The following is a 27823-nucleotide window of genomic DNA, read 5'->3' as shown; positions in this document are numbered from 1 at the left end:
GATTGTCTGAGAACTTGGGGTCAGCCTGAAAAACAGGAAGTGGATCCAGAGAAGGACCATCTACTGGCAGGGCAACCATCTGGGAGAAGCACCTTTAAAAATACAAAAGCACTTTGCAACTTTGCATACTTCTCCCCACCCCTAAAGTGATATATGCTGAAGTAGTTAAAATGGTCAGGCTTCCAGAAGGATTACCAGCAAAAGCAAGTATGTCTGCATAACGTGAAACACAACTTTCTCAAATATCTCTCCAAACACTGTAAACACCAGCACGCCTTAGAGTCTGTTGTACATGTTTCTGCTTTGACATAATGAATACCTATGCGTGTTACATGTATATTTGATCGTCCAAGACTGTACACACACACAGTTACAGCATATTTAAATCCAACCTTGCAAATGATCGGGGGGGGGGCCTACCCATCCTGGACCTAGCCAAATTTAGGGCAGCCTTGAAGGAAGCAGAACTGAGAAAGACTCCCTTTAAAATAACAGTAAAATGGAATTCACCCCTGACTTCTCTCTCCGCTTCTCCCCCTCAACCTCGCGGCGACCCGCCCCTTCCCACAGCTTCAACAACGTTTAATAAAATAGCATCATAGGGAGAAAACAGGCAAGTCAGGCAAGCATTTTATGAACTGGCAGGGAGTTTCGTGAAACGGCTGATTTAGAAAATCTAGATGTTGGCTGCAAAGTTTTCTTACAGATAAGCAGGTTCGGCATCTCTCTCCCTGCTCTGAGTCCTAACAGCTTTGAACCCATTAGCTGGCTGCCATCTCAGACTCTGTTCTGCTTCTGCCTTTGCTGGGCCGCATGTCCCCGGCACCCCGCCCTGCCCAAGCCCTCCCTCCACAGTGGAAGCCCTGTGCTCTGCTCCCCACCTCCTTCCAGTGGGGCTTCCCCGGCAGGAGGTGTGGGACCCTTCTAGCCCACTCCCCTTACTTGTCTGGGGTCCTTGCCACTGGGCCCATCAGCCTGAAAATGAATAGGCATCTGCTCACATTTCTGTCCTGTCTCCGTGGAGGGTTCTGAACAGCCTTCGCCCTCACCAGCTGCAGGTTGCCTCTTCCGGACCTGCAAGGAGAAGCAGGCCGGGCATGACAGACTGTAGACACAAAGCTGACCAAAGCCTGTGTGATGGACCCAGGAGCTCTCAGCAGCCTGGTCTGGGGTAATGACGTGTAAGGGAAATTTAAGGGAGGGCCAGGGGAGACTTGGAATGGGAGGAATTATGCCAACGTTTGTCTCGTTTTAGGGGCGAGGGCAAAGGTTTGACCACTCTGGCTTTTCTTAAATAAACTGACCCCAAAGTGCAAGCGTTAGAAAACCGGTGACCTAGGTCGAGCGTCTGCTGTGTTACTGAGAGAAACTTCTAGGTAGGCACGGGCACTCCTTTCTGCCTTCAGACCCAACCGCACGGGTGGTTCCCTGCTTGTATCCATGAGGGGCAAAATCATGAAGCGATTCCAGGCAAGTGCCTCTCAGGAGGGAGCAACGCCAGAAGACAGAGAGGCAAGCGCAGGCAAACACTGCAGCCCGGCCAGTGCCAGCCCTCCCCACCTTCTCCCCCTAACTTCGACTTTCTAGACCTTTCTGGTCACCCCATAAATCAGAGGGCTGGGGTGGTACAGAGGCAGAAAAGTGCCTTGAAAGCACTGTAGTGTCCTTGGCCACTGGCAAGGAGATTGGAGTGTTGGTTTAGATTCCTCCGATCTGAATAATGCCTGTTAGGAAGGAGCAGAGAAATGATATCATGAAAAATCTCCTTCTTGGTTCTTACATTCCTTTAATGGGAAGGTTTCCCTGGGCTGCATGCCTGTCTGGAGAATTGTAGACACAAAACTTCCCATTTCTTTAAGAGCAAAGGAAGCCCAGCTCGCATCCTGGGGGAGCCAGAGGCAACCTCCCTCTGAGGCCCTGGGGAGGCTGCCCTGGGCCCTGGGCAGGGGACATGAGTAGGAGCGGGGGGGAGGGGGAGTCGTAGAGAACTCTGATGTCCATTACTCACATGCTTTTCTCTATTTAAAAAATTCTGAGGACTTCCCTGGTGGGCCAGGGGTTAAGACTCCACATTTCCACTGCGGGCGGTGCAGGTTCAATCCCTGGTGGGGGAACTAAGATCCCACATGCCGCGCAGCCAAAAAAATCCCACATGCCGCGCAGCCAAAAAAAAAAAAAAAAAAACCCATAAAAAATTCTGGTAATTTTTTGTGTCCGTGCTGCGGGATCTTAGTTCCCCGACCAGGGATCGAATCCATGCCCCCTGCAATGGAAGTGAGGAGTCTTAACCACTGGACCGCCAGGGAAGTCCCTGAACCACTTTTAAGTATACAGTTTTGTGGCATTACGTACATTCACATATTTGTGCAGCTGTCACCACCATCCATTTCCATAACTTTTTCATCTTCCCAAACAGACCCTGTACCCATTAAACACTAACTCCCCATCCCCACTCCAGCCACTGCTAACCTCTATTTTACTTTGTCTCTATGAATTTGACTACTCTAGGTACCTCATATAAGTAATCATACAATGTTTGTCTGTGTCTGGCTTATTTCACTGAGCATAATGTCCTCAGAGTTCAACCATGTTGTAGCATGCATTAGAACACCATTCGTTTTTTTGGCTGAATAATATTCCAGTGCATGGCTATATAACATTTTGGTTATCTGTTTATCTGTCAGTGGACCTTTGGTGTGTTTCCACCTTTCGGTTACTGTGAATACTGCTGCTAGGAGCACGGGTGCCCACACATGCTTTTATATGTACCCATGTACCTATATATTTTTTTGTGAACCGATGTAAAACACTTTAAACTAAAGGGGGAGCTTCAGCCAAGAATTTAGAATATCCGATTTCTCACTTGGATCTGGCTCTCTGAGGTCAACGAAGTGCAGGTGGATTTCAAGGGAGAGCCAAAGCATTGTTTTCCAGTTCCATGGTATTCCCAGCTGTATTTGCACACGTGTGTGTGTGTGTGTCCGGCCCTACCCAGCGCTGCTGCTTCAGAGGAACTATTAACACATTAATATTATCAATAGCAGGCAGTGCCTGAGCCATTAGGGATTTATGAAAACATCTGAAGCAAGTCGTTTCAAAGCGCTGATTTGTTTTATAGTCAGTATTACATTTTATGACAGGCTCTTTTGCCAGCAAAATGAGCGTATAAGCATCATACGCAGCTCAGTAGACGGAAACCGCTGCCCTGTGCTGCCCTGCAAATTTGTGTTCCAGATCCCTTGGGAAGCTTCTGCAGTTTGCAGACAAACACTGACCCTTTGCTGAAGGGTCAGCCCAGAACCAGATAGCGAGTGTGGGCACCCCCCCCCCCTTACATTTTTAGCTGTAGAAAAACTACGGCTCCTTTTCTTTTCTGTCATTTTCCTCACACCTAGAGCACAAGAAGCAAGCCAGTATCCAGCAGACCAAGGCCAAACATCTTCCTGGCCGCTTCTGCTTTTCTGTCGCGGTTGTTTTCCCTCCTGATTTGCTAGAGTTTCCCAAGGCAAGTTCTCTAGCTCTGGGGAAGTAGTCTCAGCCCCGCTTAGAACGGGGGTGACCAAGGAGGGGGGGCAAGCAGGTCCCTTGGAGGAGACGGATGTGTGTTTCTCAGCGCCCCACTCAAACCTGCAGCCCACCCCCAAGGGCAACCAAAGGAGGAGGCGGCGGTGTGTGGTCGAGGAGGGGGTGGGGCGCGGGAGAGGGGGGAGGGGCAGCGGGGCCGCGCAGGGAGCGGGCACACCCACCCTCCCTCCGCCCCCAAGCTGGGACCTGGGGGTCCCCTCGCGGCGGCCCCCCTCTGGGACGGGAGGGAGCACCCGGAAGTTCCTTCCCCACGCTCCCAGGGAGCGGGGTTTGTAAGATTTACAGCAGCTGTTTAACATCTCCCTACCTAGTCATTAAACGCGGAAGGGAGAAAATTAAAACGGCAAAGTAGGATGAAATAAAAGGCGTCTTTCCCTGTAAAGAGACAACACCTAATTAGGGAGTATTTGAATCCCACAGAAATGCAGACGCTCATGGGTGACGTAAAACTTCTCCTTTTAAACCAGGAACAAAACCCAGAAAATTGGGGACCCGGCCCAAAGGTAGGCAGTCCCTTAAAACGACAAGCTCCTTCCTCTCACGCCTTTGGCCTGGCTTCCCCCTGCCCTCCTCCTCTTCCACAGCCCTGGGGGAGGAGGAGACTCAGACGACGCCGTGGAGTTAAAGTTTCTGGGGGCAGCGCCCAGCCCGGAGCCGGTTCCCTCCCCCAGGGCTCTCAGGCCTGACCCAGTTCCGTCCCAGTTTCCCTCTTTTGTCCCCTCCCGACTCTGTCTCATTGTTTTGTTTTGTTTTGCAACTTTTTCTCTAGCTTCCCCGTCTTTTCGGGGAGCCCGCCCCCATCTTCTGTTTCCCTCAACCTCCCGGAGCTTCGAGAGAAGTACCTTCTGCCTTTTTCTCCTGGCTCTTATCTGGTTCTTGATTAGATAACAGAAGCTTTGCTCCCCTTCCGCGCGGTTCCACAGCTCAGCCCACTGGGTGTGGGCCCCTGATCCCACCGGAAGCCTGGCTTTGACCTTTGCTCTCCGCTGCCTGCTGCCAATGCTTAAGGACTCTCCTGCCGCACCTGCCCCGAATCAAACTCGGTGAGCTTAAGGGGTGCTCAGCCGCAGGGATCTGGAAGGAGCTGCCTTAGCTCAGCCAGGAAACCTGCCTTCTGCCTCCGTTTTGCTCCCACGGGCTTTCCGGGAGGAAGCAAACGCAGGGAGCGCTCACTGGCCAGGACGGAGTTCTTCCCATAGTAGCTGCTCAGTTCCTCCGCTCTCCGGGTAGTTAGTTATTCTTCTAGGAGAGTGTCTTACTGTTTAGTCCTGTGATTCAGGAGAAAGAAAAGACAGCTATGGGGAGGCTTAAGAAAATATGGATCAATGTGTCTTGAAATGTCTACAAGTTAAAGAGATTCTTAGTCACACCTCACCCCAAGTTTGCCTCTCTGGGATTATTTTAGGATTTTGATAGTTTAAAATTTCCCCAACATCACAATGCATAGGACAGAGCCAGAGGTGCCCGGATTCCTGCTTATTAGACTAAACAGTAAAAGGAAATCATTTTTTCCTTTCAAGAAGTAAGGAGAGGCTATTTTGTTGGCATTTCCCTTTGGGGATGGATCCTCTGTCTGGCTTTGCCTTTTAAAAGGGTAGACTCAGATCCCACCAAGGTGGAGTGTAATATGGATAGAAGCAGTGTCTGGTCCTCCCTGATCTGCTGCAGAAACATTTGTGTGTCCGCCTTTGCTGGGGTCCGAGAATGCAGCCCTCGTAGCTGCCTTAGTCCTACCTTCTCTTTTCTTTTCTGAAACATGTAGGTAGAAAGAGTTTTTTTTAAGTTCTTTAATTATTTTCTTCTACATTAAAATGCATTGCATATACTATTTCTGAGTAAAACCTTGGGTGGTGTTTTTAGAAAAAGGATCTAGTAATAAAAATATTTTACATCAGTGTTGTATCTACCTAACACTCTTTAAGCCTTGCACATGTTTTAATTGATTTGATTCACGTACTACTTCTCTAAAGTAGAGTGGGGAGGCTTTGTTATTCTCATTTCGGGGGTGAGTAAATTGACTCAGAAGGTTAAGCTCACACAGTAGTAAGTGTAGAGCCAAAATGAGTTCAAGTCCATTTTTTTTTTTAACCAAAGCATAATGGACAGAAATTAAAAAATAGAAAGAAAGTGATATGGTGATTTGGTGACCAGATCTCTCACAGTTTCTGATATAATAGGGTCAGTGGATGAGCATGGTTCCATCCATTGCTCTCCTTCAAAAAAGCATCCTTCTTTACACAGATGGGTGAACAGAAAAAAATGGATGTTTGCCCGACCTTATTCCTAAGCAACACTCCAGCCATGGTGCATCTCCTTTGATGTACAATATGATCTTTCCACTGAGAAGGCTCTCATCATCTTTTCCATTGAAATTCACATTATCTCAAAAGTCAGCCCTTCCATCATCCCTGTCTCTAGTCCTGTATGATCACTCCTTTCTTTGAATACTAGTAGCCAGACCTAGTGACCTCTGTAGCCATGTGCTTTACTTAATATAACTCATTTAAATCCACAGCAAGGCTGTGAAGCAGATGCTTTCATTATCTGCATGTAACAGATGAGGAAACTGAAGCACAGAGAGATTAAGAAGCGAGTTGAAAGTGACATGGCTGGAAATAGCTGAGCTGGGATTCAAACCTCTCTAGTCTGGGCTCCAGAGTCCTTCCTGACTCTTATGTGATGCTGCCTTTCAACCATTATACTGTTAGGCATCGTGCATGCGTTATCTCACAAGGCAATGCGTGCACTTCATCACATGATGCTGTACCATCTCCCTGTAGCGTGTGTCCTATTCTGCCTGAGGTGTGTAAAACACATTTTTCTCCTTCTTACACCGTTGTAAGCTGCTTGAGTGGGATGGCTGTGCTCATCAGTTTTAAATGTCCTGTAGTACCTATTGCTTATACAGTGTACATACTTGATACTCACACGTATTTTTGGAATCAAGCTTAATCAACTGGAAAATGGTTTGTTCTCCAAGTATTCACTGAGTACCAACTATGCAAGAAGCCCTATTAGGCCCTGGTGAGCAAGTCAGAGAAGATTCTTCCTCTTAAGAAACTTAATTTTAGTGGGGGAAACAGATGATAAACAAACAGATAAAATAAGAAAACTATCAAGTAGTACATTTAGAAAATTAAAATGGGCTCTGATAGAGAGTGACAGGAGTAGAGGTACTACTTCAGGATGGGTGATCAGAAAGATCTCTAGGAAAATAAGATCTGAGGTGGGCCATGAATGCCAAGGAGTGAGCCATGCAGAGAGCAGAGGAAGGGCATTCTGGGTGAAGGGAATAGCTTGTGCAAAGGCCCTGAGGCAGGAAGGAGATTAGTGCCTACTTTCTTTGACAACTTGCAGGATTTCTGAACCTCAGCACTTGTCTTAGTCAGCTTGGGCTAGTATAGCAAAATAACAAATATTTATGGTGCTTAAACAACAAATAGTTACTTCCCACAATTTGAAGGCTGAGAAGTCCAAGATCAAGGTGCTGGCACATTTGGTATCTGTGGAAGGCCTCTTCTTGATTGTAGACTGCAACCTTCTCGCTGTGTCTTCACATGGCAGAGAGAGTCTCCTCCTCTTCTTTATGGGAACTAATTTCATCATGGGGCCCCACCTTCATGACCTCATTTAAACCTAATTAAACCTCAAAGGCCCTACCCCCAAATATCATCACACTGGGGATTAGGGCTTCAACATATGAATTTGGGGGCACACAAATATTCAGTCCATAGCAGTACTATTGACATTTTGGGCCAGATAATTCTTTGGGGGCTTTCCTGTGTCTTGTGGGACTTTTAGGAGCATCCCGGTACCCCCCAGCCTGTACATGTTAGATGCCAGTAGTAACCTCCTTCTCTCTAAAATGTGGCAATCAAAATGTCTCCAGACATTGCCAAGTGTCCCCTGAGGCAAAATCACCCCTGGCTGAGAACCACTGAGTTAGAGGACCAGAAGGATGGCTAGAGTAGCTAGAACACAGTGAATGAGATGGAATATGGTTCGTGAGGCTGGAGAGATGCAGCCTGGACTCAGATCATGTAACGAGTTTAGATGTTATTGGAGGTTCAGTGAAAGCCGTTGGAGGGGTTTAAGCTGGAGCATGGAATGATGTAATTTATTTTGGGGGGGAGAGGGAGGAGGCAAGAAGGAAGCTGAAGATCCTGGGATCAAGCTATCGCAGTGGTCTAGGTGATGGGGGAATGGAGATGGAGAAAAGTGGACAGATTCGGGGTATGTTTCAGATGAACAGTTGACAGCACTTGCCAAATCAACAGTGAGAGGTGAGGGAGAGAAGGATCAAGGAAATGACTAATGATTTGAGTCCAGTGACAGGGTGGGTAATGGTGCCATTTGAAAGGCCTTAGCTGGGCCTTGAGACAGAAGGTTTGGGACAGAAAGTCATTAATGTGGAGGTGCCTGCTAGGCAGGAGGATGTAAAAATCTGGAGACCCAGGGAGGGGTTGGAGATGTGGGTATGAGAATTTGGGGCATGTTGATCTTCATAAATAGGTATTTAAACCACATGACTGAATGAGATCACCTAGGGGTACTGTATGAGTCGACAAGAGAAGGACGGCCAGAACAGAGTCCTGGAGACATTTTAGCAGGCAGAGGAGGAACCAGAGAAAGATCCAGATGGAACTCTCTGTGAGGTAGGAAAGGACGGTGCCATGGAAGTCAGGAGTGTATCAAGAAGGCTGAGTGGTCGTTTGATTGGATGACATAGAGCTCATCCGTGTCTTCTCTATGGACAGTCCCTGTGGATATGGAAGGATGGATGGCTGATTGGGTGGGTGAGGTGAGGAGAGAGTGACCTAGAAACTTTCAAGGGGATGGCTGTGAAGGGAGCAGAGTATAGGCAGTAGCAGGTGAGGGACCAGGGTCACAGGCATTTTCTCAAGATAAGAGATGGTGGAACATGTTTGTGTGCTGGTACCAGTGGTCTGGGGGTGGGGGGTTGGTTAGGGGGAGACAGAGAAAGGCCGAAAAAGGTTGATGGCTTGGGAGCAAGAGAGAATCCTGCAGGAAGAAAGTCCTTGAGTGGGATCTGAGCCCAAGTTGGGGGGCTGGGTTTTTTAAAAAATTTTACTGTGGTAAAATAGTTATGATATTTGCCATTTTAGCTATTTTAAGTGTATACTTCAGTGCTATTAATTATATTCACAACATTGTACAGCTAGATTGTACTATTTCCAAACGTTTTCGTCACCCCAAACCAAAACTCTAACCATTAAGCGATAATTCCCTAGTCCTTTCACCCCAGAGAGGAGTTTTTGATAAGAGCAGGACATTTCATCCCCAATAACAGGAGAGAAGGTGCAGAATGTGGCTAGTGGTAGGGGTGTTGATGGGAAGATAAGAGGTTTCTATCAGATGGCTTGCATTTTCTCATTGAAGCTTGAGGGTGAGGAAAGGCATAAGAGTGTAGGAGGAGACAGAAGCAAGTGTGAAACAGTCATTTGGAGAGTGGGAAAGTGAAAAAGCCAGGGAAGTATTGGGTTGGCCAAAAGGTTCATTTGTTTTTTTCCGTAAGATGGCTCTAATAGCACTTAGTTGTCCTTAATTTCTTTTGAAACAAGTGTATTAGATTGTATTGTGACAGCTGTCATATCAGCGTGCATTTAAAAAAAGAACTTATCAAAATTGGTGAATTTTTGTGTAGCATTTTTAATATTGAAGGTGGAAGAAAAAAAGCAACATTTTCAACATATTATGCTTTATTATTTCAAGAAAGGTAAAGACGCAACTGAAATGCAAAAAAAGATTTGTGCAGTGTACGGAGAAGGTGCTGTGACTGACTGAAGGTGTCAAAAGTGGTTTACAAAGTTTCATGCTGGAGATTTCTCGCTGGACGATGCTCCGTGGTCGGGTAGACCAATTGAAGTTGATAGCAATCAAATTGAGACATTAATTGAGAAAAATCAACGTTATACCACGTGGAAGATAGCCGACATACTCAAAATATCCAAATCAAGTGTTGAAAATCATTTGCACCACCTTGGTTGTGTGAATCGCTTTGATGTTTGGGTTCCACATAAATTAAGTGAAAAAAACCTTCTTGACCATATTTCCACGTGTGATTCTCTACTGAAACAGAACGAAAACGTTTCGTTTTTAAAACAAGTTGTGACAGGCGATGAAAAGTGGATACTGTACAATAATGTGGAATGGAAGAGACTGTGGGGCAAGCGAAATGAACCACCACCAACCACACCAAAGGCGGGTCTTCATACAAAGAAGGTGATGTTGTGTATACGGTGGGATTGGAAGGGAGGCCTCTATTATGAGCTCATTCCAGAAAACCAAACGATTAATTCCAACAAGTACTGCTCCCAATTAGACCAACTGAAAGCAGCACTTGACAAAAAACATCCGGTATTAGTCAACAGAAAACGCATAATCTTCCATCAGGATAACCCAAGACCGCATGTTTCTTTGATGACCAGGCAAAAACTGTTACAGCTTGGCTGGGAAGTTCGGATTCATCCACCATATTCGCCAGACATTGCACCTTTGGATTTCCATTTATTTCGGTCTTTACAAAATTCTCTTAATGGAAAAAATTTCAATTCCCTGGAAGACTGTAAAAGGCACCTGGAACAGTTCTTTGCTCAAAAAGATAAAAAGTTTTGGGAAGATGGAATTATGAAGTTGCCTGAAAAATGGCAGAAGGTAGTGGAACAAAATGGTGAATATGTTGTTCAATAAAGTTCTTGGTGAAAATGAAAAGTGTGTCTTTTACTTTTAGTTAAAACCCAAAGAAACTTTTTGGCCAACCCAATATATTAGGATTGATGGCCTGTGTCAAATGTCCTCTTTCTATTTGTGTACTTGAAATTGAAGTGACACCAGCCAACAACATTGAGTGTGTTTTTAACTTTTTATTGTGGTAAAATGTACATGACACAAAACTTACTGGTTTAACCATTTTCAAGTGCACAGTTTGGTGGCATTAAGTCCATTCAAATTGTTGTGCAGCCATCACCACTATCCTTCTCCAGAACTTGTTCATTGTTCCAAACTGAAACTCTGCAACCATGAACTGGTAACTCCTGATGTCCCCTCCTCCCAGCCCCTGGGAACCACAGGGGGAGTCTTTCTCCCCAGCAATGTTTGGGTGTAGACATGGAGGGGCGGACACAGGCTTGGTGAGGGAGAGGGGAGCAAGGGTGTTAGTGGTGCTTGTGAGGTAGGGGTTACAGTGGGGGACCGTGTAACTCAGGCTCCATGAGCCAGTGGGATGGAGGGGGTCATGAAGAGTGACCGATGGTGTCTTTGGAGCCCCAAAGATGGTGCTGTCTTCCTTCTCTTCCTTCCTCATGATGCTGCAGACAGCAGGAGTCAAACCTCATTTCAAATTTATTAACTAATATGGTTCCCTGTTGCTCCTCTCATCCTGAAGAATGTTCTACAGGAGAGCCCAAAATGGCCACTTGAGTCACCTGGCATGATCCCCTCCCCTTACATGCCACAGGTCCCTAGGATACACACACCCAATTAGGTAAGAGAAGAGGCATATGGTGTTAATTTGGGGAAAAAGGTACATTTTCTATGAATAGCATAGCTATGTGAACAGACAGGCTGACAGGTGATCCCACTTTATCCCATCACACAATATGGGCATCCACACTGTGTGAAAACCCCCAAAGCTTCAGGAACTTGCGAACGTCCTCCTTGCGTTCTGCATCTCAGCCCTTGCTCTTCCCTTCAAAACTGAAGTAGAGGTGGAAAGGCCCTTTCTCAAACCCTGTGGGCTGTCTACTCAGAAATTTCCTCTGAACTTGCCTCTTTGGTGCTGTTCATATTTGGGGCTGGGCTATTTTCTGCATTGTCGATGAAATCGTCTCTTCTTCATAGTACGCTGGTCATCCTTCTGGTGATTGTGTTTTCTAATTTTGTCCATACATTTTTTTGGGGGGGGGGGTATAAATTCTATTCCTGAAAGAGACACTTGCACTGTGTATAAGGCTACACCTTAGAGGGGAGCGTTGGTCCAGGCCCCTCCCACAGTACAGACATCCTGAGGAGAAGGCAGAAAGCCACAGGGGGTGGGTTTTTCCATAACGGAAAAAGCCGAGGCAGGTCACATCTTATGTGGTGACACTGGGTTAACTGTTTGATAGATAAGCTTAATCTCATGTAGAGTTATGTTTCCAGTAATACTACCATGTTGGACAGTGAAGCTTGTAGTACATACCAACTTACTAATCAGTTACAAGCTTCTCAATTAACATAACATAATTTTAATTAGATTTACTCAGTATCCAAATGATTATGATTGTCTTTGGCTGTGAGTTATAGGAACCTGAATAACCAGGGCTACACAGGTGAGGGGTTTATGTTTCTCCCGTAACAGGAAGGGCAGTGGTAGGCAGTGGAGGACTGGAAATGGAGATGGATAAAGAGCAAAGGGCAAACAAAAAGATCTGCAAAGTCAAAATGGTACAACTCCCATGGCAGAGAAGTTGGCAAGATAGAGCACAATTATATATGTTATTACCCTTCAACCCAACAATCCCATGTCTAGGAATTTACCCCAAATGGGATCAGACATAAATAGAAAATGACTCATGCATAAGATTATTCACTGTGGCATTACTGATGATTGAAAAAGCCCAAATGTCCATCAATAAGTCACTGCTTGGATAATTCATAATATAGCCACACAGTCAAACACTATGCAGTAAAAAAGAAATGAGGAAGCACTACACATACAGCTATGGAGTGATCTCCAAGATTCAAGAATATAAAATTAAAAAAAAGAACAAGGGGAACAACATAGATATAGACATATTGATATATATCCTATTATGTAAAAGAGTAAGGAAAGAAATACACATACATTTGCTTATATTTGCAAGGGAAACAAACAAACACATCTACATCTAAAGGGGGAGGAAGGAACAGGTGTGGGAGACAAAGATGGAGGTGAGACCACTGTGAATGTACCTTATTTCATACTCTTGACTTTCAAATCATGTAAACAGGTCTTCATATCCCAAAACTAAAATAAAAAAGCATTTAAGAAAAGAAGGCTAGGGCTTCCCTGGTGGCACAGTGGTTGAGAATCTGCCTGCTAATGTAGGGGACACGGGTTCGAGCCCTGGTCTGGGAAGATCCCACATGCCGTGGAGCAACTAGGCCCGTGAGCCACAACTACTGAGCCTGCGCGTCTGGAGCCTGTGCTCCGCAACAAGAGAGGCCGCGACAGTGAGAGGCCCGCGCACCGCGATGAAGAGTGGCCCCCACTTGCCGCAACTAGAGAAAGCCCTCACACAGAAACGAAGACCCAACACAGCCAAAAATAAATAAATTAATTAATTAAAAAAAAAAAAAAAAGAAGCCTCACCTGGACATTTTCTTGACTAGAATTGGGTCACATGGCCACACACAGCTGCCAGGGCATGTGGGAGGTGAATATTTTACTAGGCAGGTGACCATCCAAACCCAATCAGGATTTGGTAAGAGAGGAAGAAGGGGAGGGGACTAGACCTTGGGCAGTAACCATGCAGGGTTGGCCCTAGCTACTTCATGTGCCAGAGGATATTGCCCAGACTGGAAACATCTGTGACTGTGACTGCTTCAGGTCTGAGGAGGGCTAGCACTGACTGGACCTCCACCACGTGCAGCTGTACTGGTGGCGCCACATGGACCCTCTTGCCTCATTTCTTACTTTCAAGCCAGGTAGGGTGAGAATGTTCATGTTTTGTTATTTTACATGTAGCTGTCCAGCTTTCCCAGCACCACTTATTGAAGAGACCATAAGAGACTACTACGAACAACTATATACCAATACAATGGACAACTTAGAAGAAAAGAGATACCATGTTCTTGGATTGGAGAATCAATATTGTTAAAATGACCACACTACCTAAGGCAATCTATAGATTCAATGCAATCTCTATCAAAATACCAATGGCATTTTTCCCAGAACTAGAACAAAAAAATTTTTAATTTGTGTGGAAACACAAAAGACCCTGAATAGCCAAAGCAATCTTGAGAAAGAAGAACGGAGAGGGAGGAATCACACTCCCTGACTTCAGACTATACTACAAAACTACAGTAATTGAAACAGTTTGGTACTGGCACAAAAACAGACACATAGATCAATGGAACAGGATAGAAAGCCCAGAAATAAACCCACACACTTATGGTCAATTAATCTATGACAAAGGAGACAAGAATATACAATGGAGAAAAGGCAGTCTCTTCAGTAAGTGGTGCTGGGAAAACTGGACAGCTACATGTAAAAGAATGAAATTAGAACATTCTCTAACATAATTTACAAAAATAAACTCAAAATGGATTAAAGAACTAAACGTAAGACCAGCTACTATAAAACTTCTAGAGTAAAACATAGGCAGAACACTCTCTGACATAAATCGCAGTGATATTTTTTTGGATCCATATCCTAAAGTAAAGGAAATAAAAGCAAAAATAAATAAATGGGACCTAATTAAACTTAAAAGGTTTTGCACAACAAAGGAAACCACTGACAAAATGAAAAGACAACCTACTGAATGGGAGAAAATATTTGCAAATGATATGACCAATAAGAGATTAATATCCAACATATATAAACAGCTCATACAACTCAACATTGAAAAATCAAACAACCCAATTTAAAAATGGGCAGAAGAACTGAATAGACATTTTTCCAAAGAGGAAAGGTAGATGGCCAACAGGCACACGAAAAGATGCTCAACATCACTAATCATCAGGGAAATGCAAATCAAAACCACAATGAGGTATCACCTCACACATGTCACAATGGCTATCATCAAAAAGAACACAAATAACGAATGTTGGTGAGGATGTGGAGAAACGGGAACCCTCGTACATTGTTGGTGGAAATGTAAATTGGTACAGACACTGTGGAAAACAGTATGGAGGTTTCTCAAAAAACTAAAAATAGGACTATCACATGACCCAGCAACCCAGCAATTCTACTCCTGGGTATATATCAAATAAAACCCTAAAACACTAATTTGAAAAGATATATACACCCCAATATTCATAGTAGCATTATTTACAATTGCCAAGATATGGAAGCAACCTAAGTGTCCATCAACAGATGACTGGATAAACAAAATGAGATGTATCCATACAATGGAATATTATTCAGCCTTAAAAAGGAAGGAAATTCTGACACATGTTACAACATGGATAAACCTTGAGGACATTATGCTCGGTGAAATAAGCCAGACGCAAAAGGACAAATATTGTGGATTCCACTGAAATGAAGTACCTAGGGTAGTCAAATTCATAGGGACAGGAAGTAGAAGAGAGGTTATCAGGGCTGGGGGGAGAGTGGGATGGGGAGTTAGTGTTTAATGGGCGCAGAGTTTCAGTTTGGGATGATGAAAAGATTCTGGAAATGGATGGTGGTGATGGCACAGAAGACTGTGAATGTACTTAATGCCACTGAAACAGACTTAAAAATGGTTAAAATAGTAAAATTTATAATATGTATATTTTACCACAATTTTAAAAAAAGTATTGTGAGCAGGATAATGTCTATAACAGGATGAAAAATAATTTGTCCTCCAGGGACAATTGGCAATGCCTGAAAACATTTTTTCACTTAAAATAAAAAAAATTTAATAGACTTTATTTTTCAGAGAAGTTTTAGGCTCACAGCACAGTTGAGGGGAAAGTACCGAGGGTTCTCCTATTACCCTCTGCCCTCCCCCACTACCAACAGCCTACATGGGGCTGGCTGGCATATTTGTTATAACTAACAAACCAACACTGGCACATCATTATCACCCCAAGTCCCCAGGGCAGGGGACTTACTTTAGGGTTCACTCTTGGTGTTGTACATTCTATGGATTTGGACAATTGTATAATGACACATATCCACCATTATGGTATCATTCAGGATAGTTTCACTGCTCTAGAAATCCTCTGTGCTCTACCTTTTCGTCCCTCTCTCCTCCCCTAAGTCTTTTCACTGACTCCTGGTGATATTTTTGGTTGTCACAGCTGGGGGTGGAGGTGCTACTGGTATCGCGTGTGTAGAGGCCAGGGATGCTGCTAGACATCCTACCAGGCATGGAACAGCCTCACGACAAAGAATTATCTGGCTCAAAATGGCAACAGTACCAAGGCTGAGAAATCCTATTACAGAAGCTGAGCAAGAATCTCTTTAATCCATGACTACGTGGGGTACGTAGTAGATACTCAGTTAATACTAAATAAATAAAGGACGTGTTTGAACAACCCAGAGAGAGCTACTCCTGAGTATACATAACATCCAGAAGAACAAAGGGAAACATCACCTGTTAAATTCAGGTCCTGTGGTTGTTCAGTTTGGTGCAGTGGGCTGGCAAGGAGAGGGCATTTTGACAAGGAGAACATGCCGTTTTCTTTCAGGGCCACACCTGGAGATACCATGTGCTGTGTGTGATAGAGTTTGTGCAAATACGCTTGGTAGTCCGTCGGCATTAGGTATGAGTCCTATGACTATTGGGGAACAGCTGGGTCTGTACTGTTTTCTCTGTAAGACAGAGGAATCCTGTGTACGTATTTAGCACAGAAGCAGCACTTTTCTCCTTTGTTTTATGAAGCATCCAAGAGATTCAGAAATGAAGAAAGGCAAGGGGTGGCAAGTTTCTAAACACCACTTGAAAGTGCATTTTTTTTTGTCCCCGGAGAGTTTTTAATACAATATATTGAAGAACTGTCAGAGAGATAACAGAAGCGAGAGACTTTTGATATTTAGTTTGAAACAAAGCATAGAGACATGAGATTCAAATCTAACCAAGGGAGGGATTTCAAAAGAGAAACTGGGCCGCATTTCCTGGTTTTCACTCTCATATATCAAACGAAGCCCATTCTAAGTAACTGCTGCCAGCCTGGCACCTCTGCTGTACCAGGGGACCGGGTACTTTAATGCCACAAGTCCTTCCTTCGGAGGCCCCGTTACCTTTGTTGCGTTTAGTGCCATCCTCAGAGGAAATGAGCCTCACTCGGACATGGTCGAGGGTGTTTTCTGTATTCCGAAGTTGGTCTGCGTGCTGCGTCCCACACTTGCCTTGACAATACGGAGTCCCTTCTCAGCCTCGTCTTCTGCACGTGTGATGTAGATGTGGCTGCAGGACAGGAGCAGGGCGGGTTGCTCAAGTCCATGCCAAGAAGAGGAAGATTCCATCTGAGCGCCGGGAGCTCACAGCTCAGCAAGGGAGACCTGTGTGCGGATGAACCGTCTGAACCACGTGAAAACATGCTGATTTTTCTACTGGAGTATTTTCAAAGTGCTCTGGGAACACTGATGGTGGGGCAACCCTGCCTGGGCATCAGAGGATGCTTCAGAGAGGAGGGGACTTTTAGTCTGGGTCTTAAAGGTTGACTAAGAATGGAAACAGGGGAGAGCAGGGGAACATTCCAGGAAGAAGGAGCACAGATGAAAATCCAAGGGGTTGTAAATGGGACCATTGTGTTTGAGGGTAAGATGGTCCATGGGATGGGGGTTGGGGAGCTAGTGGCAGATAATGAAGCAGAGGAGTAAGTTGGAGCTTGACTGTGGGAGACGGTCATTAAAATGCAAAGCTAACGGTCAGGGATGCACAGTTGCACAACTCCAGGGGGCGCTATTCACACTACAGCCTGAGTGAATGGTGCCCTGGAGTTGGGGCACACAGAGCCCGTGTGGCTGTACCCATCGGCTCAGCGAATTGTTGCTGAGTGATTACTTCTAGACGGTACACTGACAGCTCTGTATATTTTATCTTATTTGATTCTCACTACACCATGAGGAAAGTGCTATTTCCATTCCCAGTTTACAGATGCGAACCTGAGGCACACACAGGTAAGCTTGTGCGGCTATGAAGCGGTGGAATTGGGATTTTAATCCAGGCAGTTTGCTTCTAAATCCAAGGCAGAATGCTTCCCAAGTTTTGTCACTTACGGCACTCACAGGAAGTGATGTTCTATGACACAAGAGGGTAAATGACAAAGCTGCTCACCATCTGAAGTGCACTCCTGTGTCCCAGGCTGCATCCTGACTGACCTGACGGCTGAGGACATGCCCAGGGTCGTGGCACACCAGTGACCCATTTCCACAGCACCCCTGGGCAGCGGGTGGATCTCAGACCTAGGGAGTACACCTGAGGTCACTTTTCCAGCCCAATTCTGGTTATATTATAATTAAGCTCTCAAATGGGGCATAGGGAAAAAAAAAAAAAAACACTTTGCTTCAGGGTTCTAGATGGTTGGCTCTCGGTTTTGTAGTTGTAGAGATCAAGGGCAAAATGGCTGTGGAAAAAGCCTGGGCTCTGGAGACAGACAAATCAGGTCTTTATTACATGACCCTGGACAAGGTATTTGCTCTCTCTGAGCCTCAGTTTCTCTTGATGAAAAGGCTAGAGTAAATAGGCACTTCACTGACCTGTATTAAATGCAGTAGCTTCTGTAAAGCAGCTGGCACCAGCCCTCTGTAAAGGCCAGCCTCCTTCTCTCCTTCCTCTCCTCCCTCCGACCCCGATATTTCTGACTGGGAACTACAGTGAAGCCATGCTGCAGGGCAGTGGTTTGCGGAGAGCCAGGCAGTAGCCATCTATCAGCAAAACCACTTGTCATGATTGATGGGGACTTTGCTGGTGACATCACCCTTCAGAACTCCTTTCTTGTGAAAGTACTCCTGAGTTTTGTTGGTAGAAGTTTATAGCTGTCAAAACTGTCCATGAAAACAAATGAGAAAACTGTCCCACTCTTGTTTCCACTTTTTCCACACTTGCTGTGGTCATCTTGATAATTGTTTAAATATCTGCATTTATTTTACTGTGACTAAAAAACATATAACAGGAAATCTACCATCTTGATCACTTTTAATTGTACATTTCACTAGTATATTCACATTGCTGTAAAACAGATCTTCAGAACTTTTTATCTTGCCGATCTGAAAATCTGTACCCATGGAACAGCAACTCTCCCCTCCTAGTCCCTACCACCTTCATCATTTTATTTTTCAAAAGACAATTCAGTTTCCTGATAAGATGAACATTCTGCACTGCCAGTCTAGCAAGTTGCTTTTGAAATTATGACTAGATTAAATACTCCTGTGTATTTATTTACTGATCATAATTACTGGGTCTTTTTTTTAAATTAGTATTCAGAGGAGACTGACGATCAGTGATACTACTTGAAGACACATATATCTCACATAACAACCAAATCTTTTTTATTCCCTAATAGTTGATTTATCCCACATTCATCCAGTTGTCTGAAAGTATCCTAGGTTTTACAGGTTCCCTAAAAGGCCTGTTTACTGAGTTTGAGTTACAGATCAGGCAAAGTGCGAGTAAAGGTTGAGTTAGTAGAAAACCACAAGCACGTGGACTGTTTTCTGCCTTTGAGAAAAACAATCCCCCCTCACCCCCCAGCACAGTGTGGAACTTACCTGTGAAATCCTTGGGGAATGAAAACAACATGGTACCTCTTGTTGGATTTAGTCCCTTGCCCTAAGAAGGGGCTCATGCGATGCCTGTGCTAATCAATAAAAGACAGAAGGACTCTGGGTGAGCAGAAAGGAAGTACTGAGGACCGACAGTCAAGGGGTGTTTTTCAGATTCTGCAAAATCAGGTTTGTAAAGTTCATTATTGTCTATCTGGTTCTGGCCAGTTCACAGAATATCAACGATGAAAGGCCCCTTTTCCCAAGTAAATTGCACCAGGAAGTAGAAATCAGCCCACAACCAATGAGTTCTCTGGAAGAGGCCTGGTACATCTGGTTGGGGCACGTCTGCCTTATTTGGGTGCGATCAGGCAGCAGGCTAACACTTTTATTTTCTTGTGTGTGCGTTTGTGCGCACGTGCACACGCGCACCTATTTCTCATCCCACGTCTTGCTTCCTCCACGGATGGGGGTTCGGAGATGCTCAGCTGGCAGTAACGATGCTCCCTTCCTTTGGGACACGTTTCTGAGCTGGTGTGTCGCTGGGCCCTTGCCCGAAGACAAGAATCTACTTTCCTTGGCCATTCAGGCCTCTGTTTCTTGGACCAGAAGCAGTGTTTGTCTTTCTGCCAGTGGGCATTTATTCATGTTAACCAGTGGGATTTTTCTGGATCCCACACCCTGACAGTAGACTTTGGCTTCGCTCCCAAGCAAGCCTCCACCTCCCTCCTCTGCCAGCTGCCTCAGTTGCCTGGTCTCTGCTCCCACTACTCAGCAAGCTGCACCCCACACCTCCTTCCTACACTCCCTTCCTCTTCACCTGGAGTCTAATCTCTATAACTTGTGTTTCCTCACTTTGGTTCCCCTGTTCATGGCAGAAATTCAGGATCTGGGCAGACGCTTGAAAGTGTTTCAGTGACCACAAGTCATGCAGCCTTCCTCTGCTTGGTACTTTCTGTGCTTACCCAAGGGACAATTAATAATAAATCAATGAAATGTGTTTCAATAATTCTCTTGCCTTATATCCTCAAAGACGGCTCTCAGGGAGGTATAAGGAAGCGGCAGCCTTCAGAATTTCTTCTGTCCTGCATCTTCAAACAGTTGGCGTTGATTAGTGGCTGTAAAGAGTCAAGGGGGTTAGAACTATGGAAGGGGGAAGGCTGAAAGGAAACCTGGAGCTGCTAGGTTCAGTTCAGTATATTCTGTGCTAGTTCGGCACAAGACTCGAATGCTCCCCAGGTATACAGCTGCCAGAGCAAATAAGGAGTGTCAGCGGTGGAGAAGGAGAAGGAGGAGACAAGGAGGCCCATAAAGGGAGCAAGCACTGGGTGTCTGCTGGGTCACGATGGGAGAGAGAGGGCCATTGAACCACAGCAGTTTTCATACTTCTGTCATTAAGAAAATATATAAGCTTCAACTAAAACATGGCAGGGGAAGCAAGATGCCTCTTTAGTGATGAACTCTGAAGGAAGAACCAAAGCAACCCTGAGGCCCTGACCACAGGCCCGAGGCAGGACCAGGAAAGGATGAGCAGACTCAGCTAGAGCTGGCGGTTGGGGAGCTGGGGGAAGCTGTGGACACAGCCCGCCCTGGCGTGGCCACAGGAGGAGGTCACGGGAGAAGGCCATCCTGGAAGCAAGCGGAATTCTTCCAAAGCTGTCCACTTTCATCCTTTTGCATAATCAGATTTATGTTTCTCTTCTTGTCATATTCTCTCCAGCCTATTTCTAGATGTTAATCATGGGTAATTCCCATTTTCATTGCATCAGAGTTGGTTATAAAGTGCCCCGTCCGTGACCTCCCTGGCCGGCTTCCTGGGGTAGACAGCTGGGGTGAACAAGACATACTTCCCTGTTCTGCTAGCTCGAGATGGGGGCTCTGGTGGGTTCTGACTGGTGGACTTACGATGTCCAAAAGGAACATCATCAGTAGGCGCACTCCACAAGTGGGGATTATGGTGATTGCTGTTGCAGGGGAATAAAATTCTGTGCACTTGATGTAGCATTGAGGGAACCTGGAGTACTCTATTTGTATGGTACTTGTTAATAACATCCAGTCCAGTAGGTTCTGTGGGCTGAAACATCCCTAAAGCCATGGGTAAAGATCCATGCATATTGCTGCCCTATAGTTAATGGCAGTGGCGTGGGGACATGTTCTTAACAATGATCCACATTAGGCAGGAGAGCGTTTGCTGAGGTCTGATTCAGAACACCAAGTCGGGTGGGGCCCTGACATCTTCAAGCCCTAGATGGTTCTGCAACTCACCTCATGACCCAGGTTCTGAAGAAGGTGGCGGTGGTGGGGTCCTGATGAGGAAGTGTGTTTTGAAGCAGTAAGGGTCGAGCTTCCTTTTGATTCCACACTGCTTCAGGAGCTACATCAGTTAGCGCAAGGTGAATTCTGTTACCTGTCTGCATATGTGGACAAACACAAAGTTCATTGTCCTCTCATTAAAACGTACTGTTATGATTACTACCTACGGTTAATTAAGTGCTTATTGTATATCAGGCTTTATACACACACGTACCGTACTGAGTGCTTTATCCGATGGTCTCACTCATTCCCGAAAGAGCTCCATTAGCTAGGAATGCCATTACCATATCCCCATTTTACAAGCGAGGAAACAGAGGCTTAGCGGTTTCACGGCTCATCATGGGATAAGTGGCAGAACGAGCATTTGAACCCCAGTTCTGTCTGATTCCAAAGCCCACATTCCACACTACAAAGTGACACTGCCTCTCACTTTAAGTCTTTGGGTTTGAGTGATTTATCTTCTTCATGTCCAGTGTGGTCTCCAATAACCATCTCTTTAGACCTCTCATTCCTGTTGCCGAAACACTGGCCGGGCTCCTCTTCTGCTCAGAATTAATGATGGTAGGTGGCTGGGGTGACATCCGGGTGGCCTCCCATGGTGAGTCCCCCATCCAAACCAAATGGCGAGATCAAGCCCTTTGGGGGTGTCATTTCCTCACCCCTCTAAAAGTAATTCAGTTGTTTCTGCTTGTCAAACGCTTCTGTTTCCTCACTAAGCCCGTGTTAGTCATTGGGATATGTCAGTATGAATGGATTTACTGTGTTCCAACAGCTGCCGAGGCCCAGGCACATGCCCCACACATGGCAGCCACAGGAGCGGGCGGGGGGCCAGCCGACAACCGGGATCCCCGAAATTGCACGCAGGCCCTGAGGCTGGAGACAGGATGCTGAGGAGAAACCGTCCTTCTGATGTTCGGATGTCTGCCCCGACCCCGGCAAAACGATGAGGATACTTTGTGTGCGGCGAGGAGACAGCCCTATAAAACATGTCGTCTCCGAGGTGTGGCTCTTCCCCGCTCGGAACGGAGCCCATCTGTCCAACAGTGTCTGAAATAACACCGCCGGCCAGCAAAGGAGTGTCCATTGTCACATGCGCATTTGGACGGCAGGTAGTCCACATGGGCCCCTGTAATTCAAGTCACAACAGCCTCTTCCGTGACAGGGAGGCGGGGAGTGAAAGTGGTAGTTGTGATTCCGACAACCAGGAGGATTGTTTTTCTAAGATTTTCTGCCAGTGGCCGTTGAGGATTCTTTGTGTGCGGCACCTACGGGATACCTCAAAATTTAGGCAGCTATCAGATTCCAAATTAAACACCTAGTGCCCCTGGCGTGCTGGAGAGGCAGGCTGGTCCTGCGGATCTGTGTGTGGGAAAGGCCAGAAGTTGATTGTGCTGGGTGCTTTTATATGGAAATCCTCCTAACAGGCTTTCGCAGGATCGCAAATTAGATGCTAGGGTCTGAAGCTAGCAGGCCAGTGGAGCTGTTGTTTAAAAACGCAGAAATAGTCGGCTTTGAACCTCGGGTCTCAGAATTTTCTAGAATGGGCTATTGTGATCCAGTCACGTGGGGATTTTCTTACCGCTTTAACACACATTGGGGCCTGGAGCTGACATCTGGCCTTTTGTCACTTCTTTTTCAGAGGTGAGCAGCGGTCAGATTGTAGCAAACATTTTCTCCTTTCCCCTAAATATTAACATCAGTGAGGGAGAGAATCGAGATGGTGTCATCCATGATTGAGGTTTAGGAAAGAATTCTCATGAACATGGGCTGTGAATCAGTACAGTTTCATATCCTGAACCTGCATCTCTCCTGCTTTGGGACCTTGGGCAAATTACTTAGCAACCTCAAGCCTCAGCTTTCTCTTCTATAAAATGGGGATAAGCGTTAACAAGAAGAACTAACTTGTTAGATTGTTGTGTGAATTAAAATGACATGATTGGGCTTCCCTGGTGGCGCAGTGGTTAAGAATCCACCTGCTGATGCAGGGGACACGGGTTCGAGCCCTGGTCCGGGAAGATCCCACACGCCACGGAGCAACTAAGCCCGTGTACCACAACTACTGAGCCTGCGCTCTAGAGCCCACGAGCCACAACTACTGAGCCCATGTGCCACAGCTACTGAAGCCCACGTGCCTAGAGCCCGTGCTCCGCAACAAGAGAAGCCACTGCAATAAGAAGCCCACGCACTGCAACGAAGAGTAGCCCTGGCTTGCTGCAACTAGAGAAAGCCCGCGCGCAGCAACGAAGACCCAAAAAATAAATAAGTAGATAGATAAATAAATAAATAGATAAATAAATAAAATGACATGATTGGGAATTCCCTGGTGGTCCAGTGGATAGGACTCGGCGCTTTCACTGCCTTGGGCCTGGGTTCGATCCCTGGTGGGGGAATGAAGATCCTGCAAGCTGCATGCCAAAAAAAAAAAAAAAAAGGACATGATTAACAAAACGTTTAGCATAGTACCTGGCACGTTATCAGCACTTACTATATTACTAGGGTGTTGTCTAAAGATGAAGATGGAAATTGAGTTTTGATGTTTCTTTTTGTTCCCTTATCCCTCTTGGGGGAGTGTAAGGTTTACTCTTGGGTTTTGGTGGGGGCCAGGATTTGAGCACCACAGAAAGGCAGAAGGCCAAGCCACTCGAGGTCAGTTCGTAGAAGCACAGGCACAGACACTGGGGGCATGAGGCAGCAGCCCCAGCTTCGGAATCTCCCGTTCACCTTCTGTCCTGTCCTGAATGCACCCCTCGTACATGTCTCTACTTCCCAGCTTCCCTTCACTTTGAGTCTTAGTACCTGCGTTTCTCACCACCTGAAGCTTTACTAGAAAATCTAAAAGGCTTGATTCATCCTTGTTCTAGATGGCAAGTAGATTCAGTCTAAATGTGCCAAGTGGGATTTAGAAAATAAAACGGGGATTTTGGAGAATGTAAGTATTTGTCCTGTCCACATTTATGAGCATACTCTCTGTCATGTGGCTGTGGCAGTTGATGGGGACACAGGTGATGGAGGCACTCACTCCCCCCACTCTCTAGGAGTCTGTTGTGTGGCGTAGAAGCCAATGGATGTGGACAGTTTAAATGTGCCAGGTGCTATAATGCAGATCGTCCACGGTCGGGGCGGGGGCAGGCAGGGGCAGTTGGGGGTGGCTCAGGGAAGGCTTCAAAGCGGAGGTGACACCCAGCTCACTCAACTTGGCTACAGCACGAAATAACTGGGGTTTGAAAGGCGTCAAAGTCCAGAACCCACCATGCTATTCTATATATGGAATTGTTTCTCTACTTAATTTTCCTATTGTGCGTTTATGTTTTAAGAGAGAAATATATCAGAAAATGAAAGGCCGCCAGCTGAGGTTCCAGGTGTCCCTTCGTTATGCTGGATCTCAGGCGAGAGCCGTTGGGTTACATGTTTCCCTATAGCTTCTCCCTCCCGGGACTGTTGGGGGATTTGCAAATTGATGCTCTTGAAGCTTTAAAAGGCTTGCATCGAAAAACCATATTAAGTTAGTATCAAGTAGAAAGCACTTCTTATTTACTTAGAGGTGGTCGAACAACAGAAGTATATGTGAAAGCAGCTTTAGCTCTTAGATTGATCAAAAAGAAAATGAAAAGATGTTAAAACGTTATACTTTAAACTCATAAGTAAACAAAAAATACTGTGTTTTACCCAAGTGTATTCATCTCTCCCTTCGAAAGTTAGTGCACACTTAAGGTTAGTGAATAATAACTAGTAAATCTACTGTTATAATGGCTGCAGATGGGAGTAGAGCATTTCATTTTCTTAAACTCAGCAAATATGTTAAAAACAAGATTAATTTTTTTTGCATTTTGTATATCTACACGTTATTTTATTCTTAAAAAGAAAAAGTGATATTTTCTATATTTTTTATTTTAGGGATCCATCACATAGTTTTTTTGTAACTCCTGATATTGTCTAAAAAAAATAGGTTTTAAAATGACTGCTGGTGATTTTCAGGCATTTATTCAAGTATTTCCCTCTGTTTCTAAAATACATAGAAAAGTGATACAACTGCTTTCTTAAAGGATTTACCAGGGATTATAGCCTTCAAGTAAAGGGATCCTGAATTCAGTCTGGTTGTCAGTTTGATTAAGAAGGAAGTAGCTCATCTTGGTATAAACATTCTTGAACAACGCTCTGTGACAGTCTGGCCAGGAGCACTCGGTGGGAGAAGCCTTCTCACTATAGTTGGAAATATTCTAAGGATAATTAATTTATTTTAGAATTAGAGGTGGTAGGTTTTAAGAAAAGACTTCTTTGTGGGCTTGAGACTTTCCTTGGGTAGCAAAGTGAAATCTGCACACCTGGGGCTCTGCGATGGTGAGTGTGTGGACTCTTCCCATCCCTCCCGGAATCCTCCACCTCACATTCCTTACTTTATCCTACGTAACCGCCCCCCCCCCCCCCCCCCCGTCAGTAACATTACACTTACATATTTAAGAAACATGCGCTTACAGTTCCTTATGGATTCGCAGCAATTTCTGTCCTCTCAGAAGTAAGGTATCTTTGAAATGATGTATTGACAAGAAAGTTATGGGTGAGGGATGTGTCTAGATCAGGTGGTTCAGGTAAGAAGGGAGGAAGAAAGTTTTGAAGATGTTAGAAACCGTTGTTGACGTTTTGGGCTGTCAACTTGGCTAACTGGTAAAAAGAAGGTGATAGTTTCATTCTCTAGTAGGAATGTGAGGTGGGCTGGAAGAATATTTAAGAATTAGGTGATCAAAATGTTGAAATTGTCAGGTGAGGTACAGCAGACAGTTGCAAGATTTTGTTGAAGTCATTCATATGAAAGTCAGAATCATAAATTAATTCTAAGTGAATGGCATACTTCTTAGTTTACCGAAATTATGAAACTAGTGATAGTAAACCAATGTGATCTGAGCGTTAGGTAATGAGACTGGACTGACCGTGGATGGCTTGTCCGGTCTGGGACATGAGGACTTTTGTGTGTTTTTGACTAGGCAGGGGAAGGCTTGGACAGTCACGCTAGTTTGGGATGCTTTGTGTCAGCCAGCAGTCATGGGAATTTGCCTGCCCTGTTTGTTATGTTTGAGTTTGAATTTTGCTATATATGGGTTCTGTGTAAGATTTTAATGTCTTACTTGGTTGGAAAGAATCTTTGCATGAGAGCGCTTTTGAGGAATATTGGTAATGAAGCTGGGAGCCATTTAGGGAACTGGCATACGAGCTACTACAGGAAAGGGTCAGATGCGTGGGATTAGCAAAAGGAGTAGCCCAGGAAATGGGGAAATGAGCTGGTCTCACTTACCACCATGTGGCCGGCAAAGCAAATTCCAAGCTGTGTGTGCCAGGGAGCATTCTCAGGAAGAGGAGACGACCACACCACTTTCTTTCCTGGCAAAGGATATGAAGTGCAGATTATACCACAGGTGGCCAAATCAATGCCAAGCTTCCCTCTGGATAATTAAGGCCATGGAGATGAAGGAAGAGATGCACAGTACAAAGATGGTGGATGGGATAAAAGTGAAAATTTACTGTAGTGCTTCCAACATTTTATCCACTGTGGCACACAGAGAAAATAATATTTTTATAGTGACTGGGCAGCCCTTGGCAGGAGATGACCAGCTTGGAAGCTCCAGCCATGCTTGGCCCTGTCCAGTCACCCAAGGGCTGAGGCGATCAGAGGCTCAAGCACACACCTGAAACCAATTCTTGCACATTGACTGGGGAAATTCTGGTCTAGTGAACACCGTGATTGCATCGTTACAAGATGGAGGTCATGGAGCCCTTTGAGAATCTGATGAAATTTATGGGCCCTCACCCCTCACCCGAAGGACCATTATGTACATACACATAGAATTTTACTCACAATTTCAAGGGATTCATGGAAGTGCTCAAGTCTACTTCTGGACCTCAGGATAAGAACCCTTGCTTTAGGTAATTAAAGAAAGGATGTTGATGAAGAAATGGAGGCGAAGTCATATGGATAAATTCAGCAACTCGGATAAAAAAATCCATCTAAAGAAGGATAGAATCACAGACTCTATCTGAAGGGGTTCTCAAAGACCCTTTCTATAAAGCTCTGGCTTTGGAAATGGTTAAAAGGCTGGGGACACCAAGCAGAAAATATACAGGCCAGGTAATTAGATCCAAACAATTGAGCAAATTGCAATGGTTGAGCAGATTGCTTAGCTCCATGTTGTCTACTTTTTAAAGGTATTAGTGCTAACTTGGTCAGGGTAATTATTTGGTAAATGGTCAGCTCAGTGGCACAAGTTTAACTTCTGGATCCTTCCCTTCTAAACCATTTTCAAAAGGAACCTGCTCTAATTCCCTCAGTATGCATGGTGGAATGGGCAGGCCCTGGTGAAGCAGGCTCTTGCAAGTTTAGCAGGGGCTACTTGGGCACTTATTGCCCCAAGGGCTCTGCTGCTTGGTTTGTAATCAATTGTTCTGATTGACTCAGCTTCACTTGCCCAACTAAGCCCCATGCACCCTCAAAGCGCCTAGAGTCCTATGATGACAGGTACTCAAAACAAGCCATTCAGG

At 45.3% G+C, this 27823-nt stretch overlaps 3 long non-coding RNA genes across 3 annotated transcripts in view; 1 reads left to right on the top strand and 2 right to left on the bottom strand.

The window, feature by feature from the left end:
- The window catches only part of LOC118884432, a 73925-nt gene that overhangs the window by 1899 nt on the left and 44203 nt on the right, over window positions 1-27823 (top strand). The window lies entirely within an intron of this gene.
- Window positions 15876-19052, bottom strand: LOC118884431. The gene is made up of 3 exons (XR_005017273.1): window positions 18989-19052; window positions 17556-17683; window positions 15876-16777 (listed from the first exon to the last, which is right to left on the bottom strand). It is a non-coding gene; the product is annotated as an uncharacterized LOC118884431 (long non-coding RNA).
- Window positions 20005-26783, bottom strand: LOC118884433. Its single transcript, XR_005017275.1, has 3 exons — window positions 26583-26783; window positions 21248-21393; window positions 20005-20100 (listed from the first exon to the last, which is right to left on the bottom strand). It is a non-coding gene; the product is annotated as an uncharacterized LOC118884433 (long non-coding RNA).

The sequence above is a fragment of the Balaenoptera musculus genome, chromosome 18, assembly GCF_009873245.2.
Source record: "Balaenoptera musculus isolate JJ_BM4_2016_0621 chromosome 18, mBalMus1.pri.v3, whole genome shotgun sequence".
NCBI classification, from domain to species: domain Eukaryota; kingdom Metazoa; phylum Chordata; class Mammalia; order Artiodactyla; family Balaenopteridae; genus Balaenoptera; species Balaenoptera musculus.
Note: the sequence above shows the minus strand (reverse complement) of the source record. Positions and strands in the feature narration are given on the sequence as shown.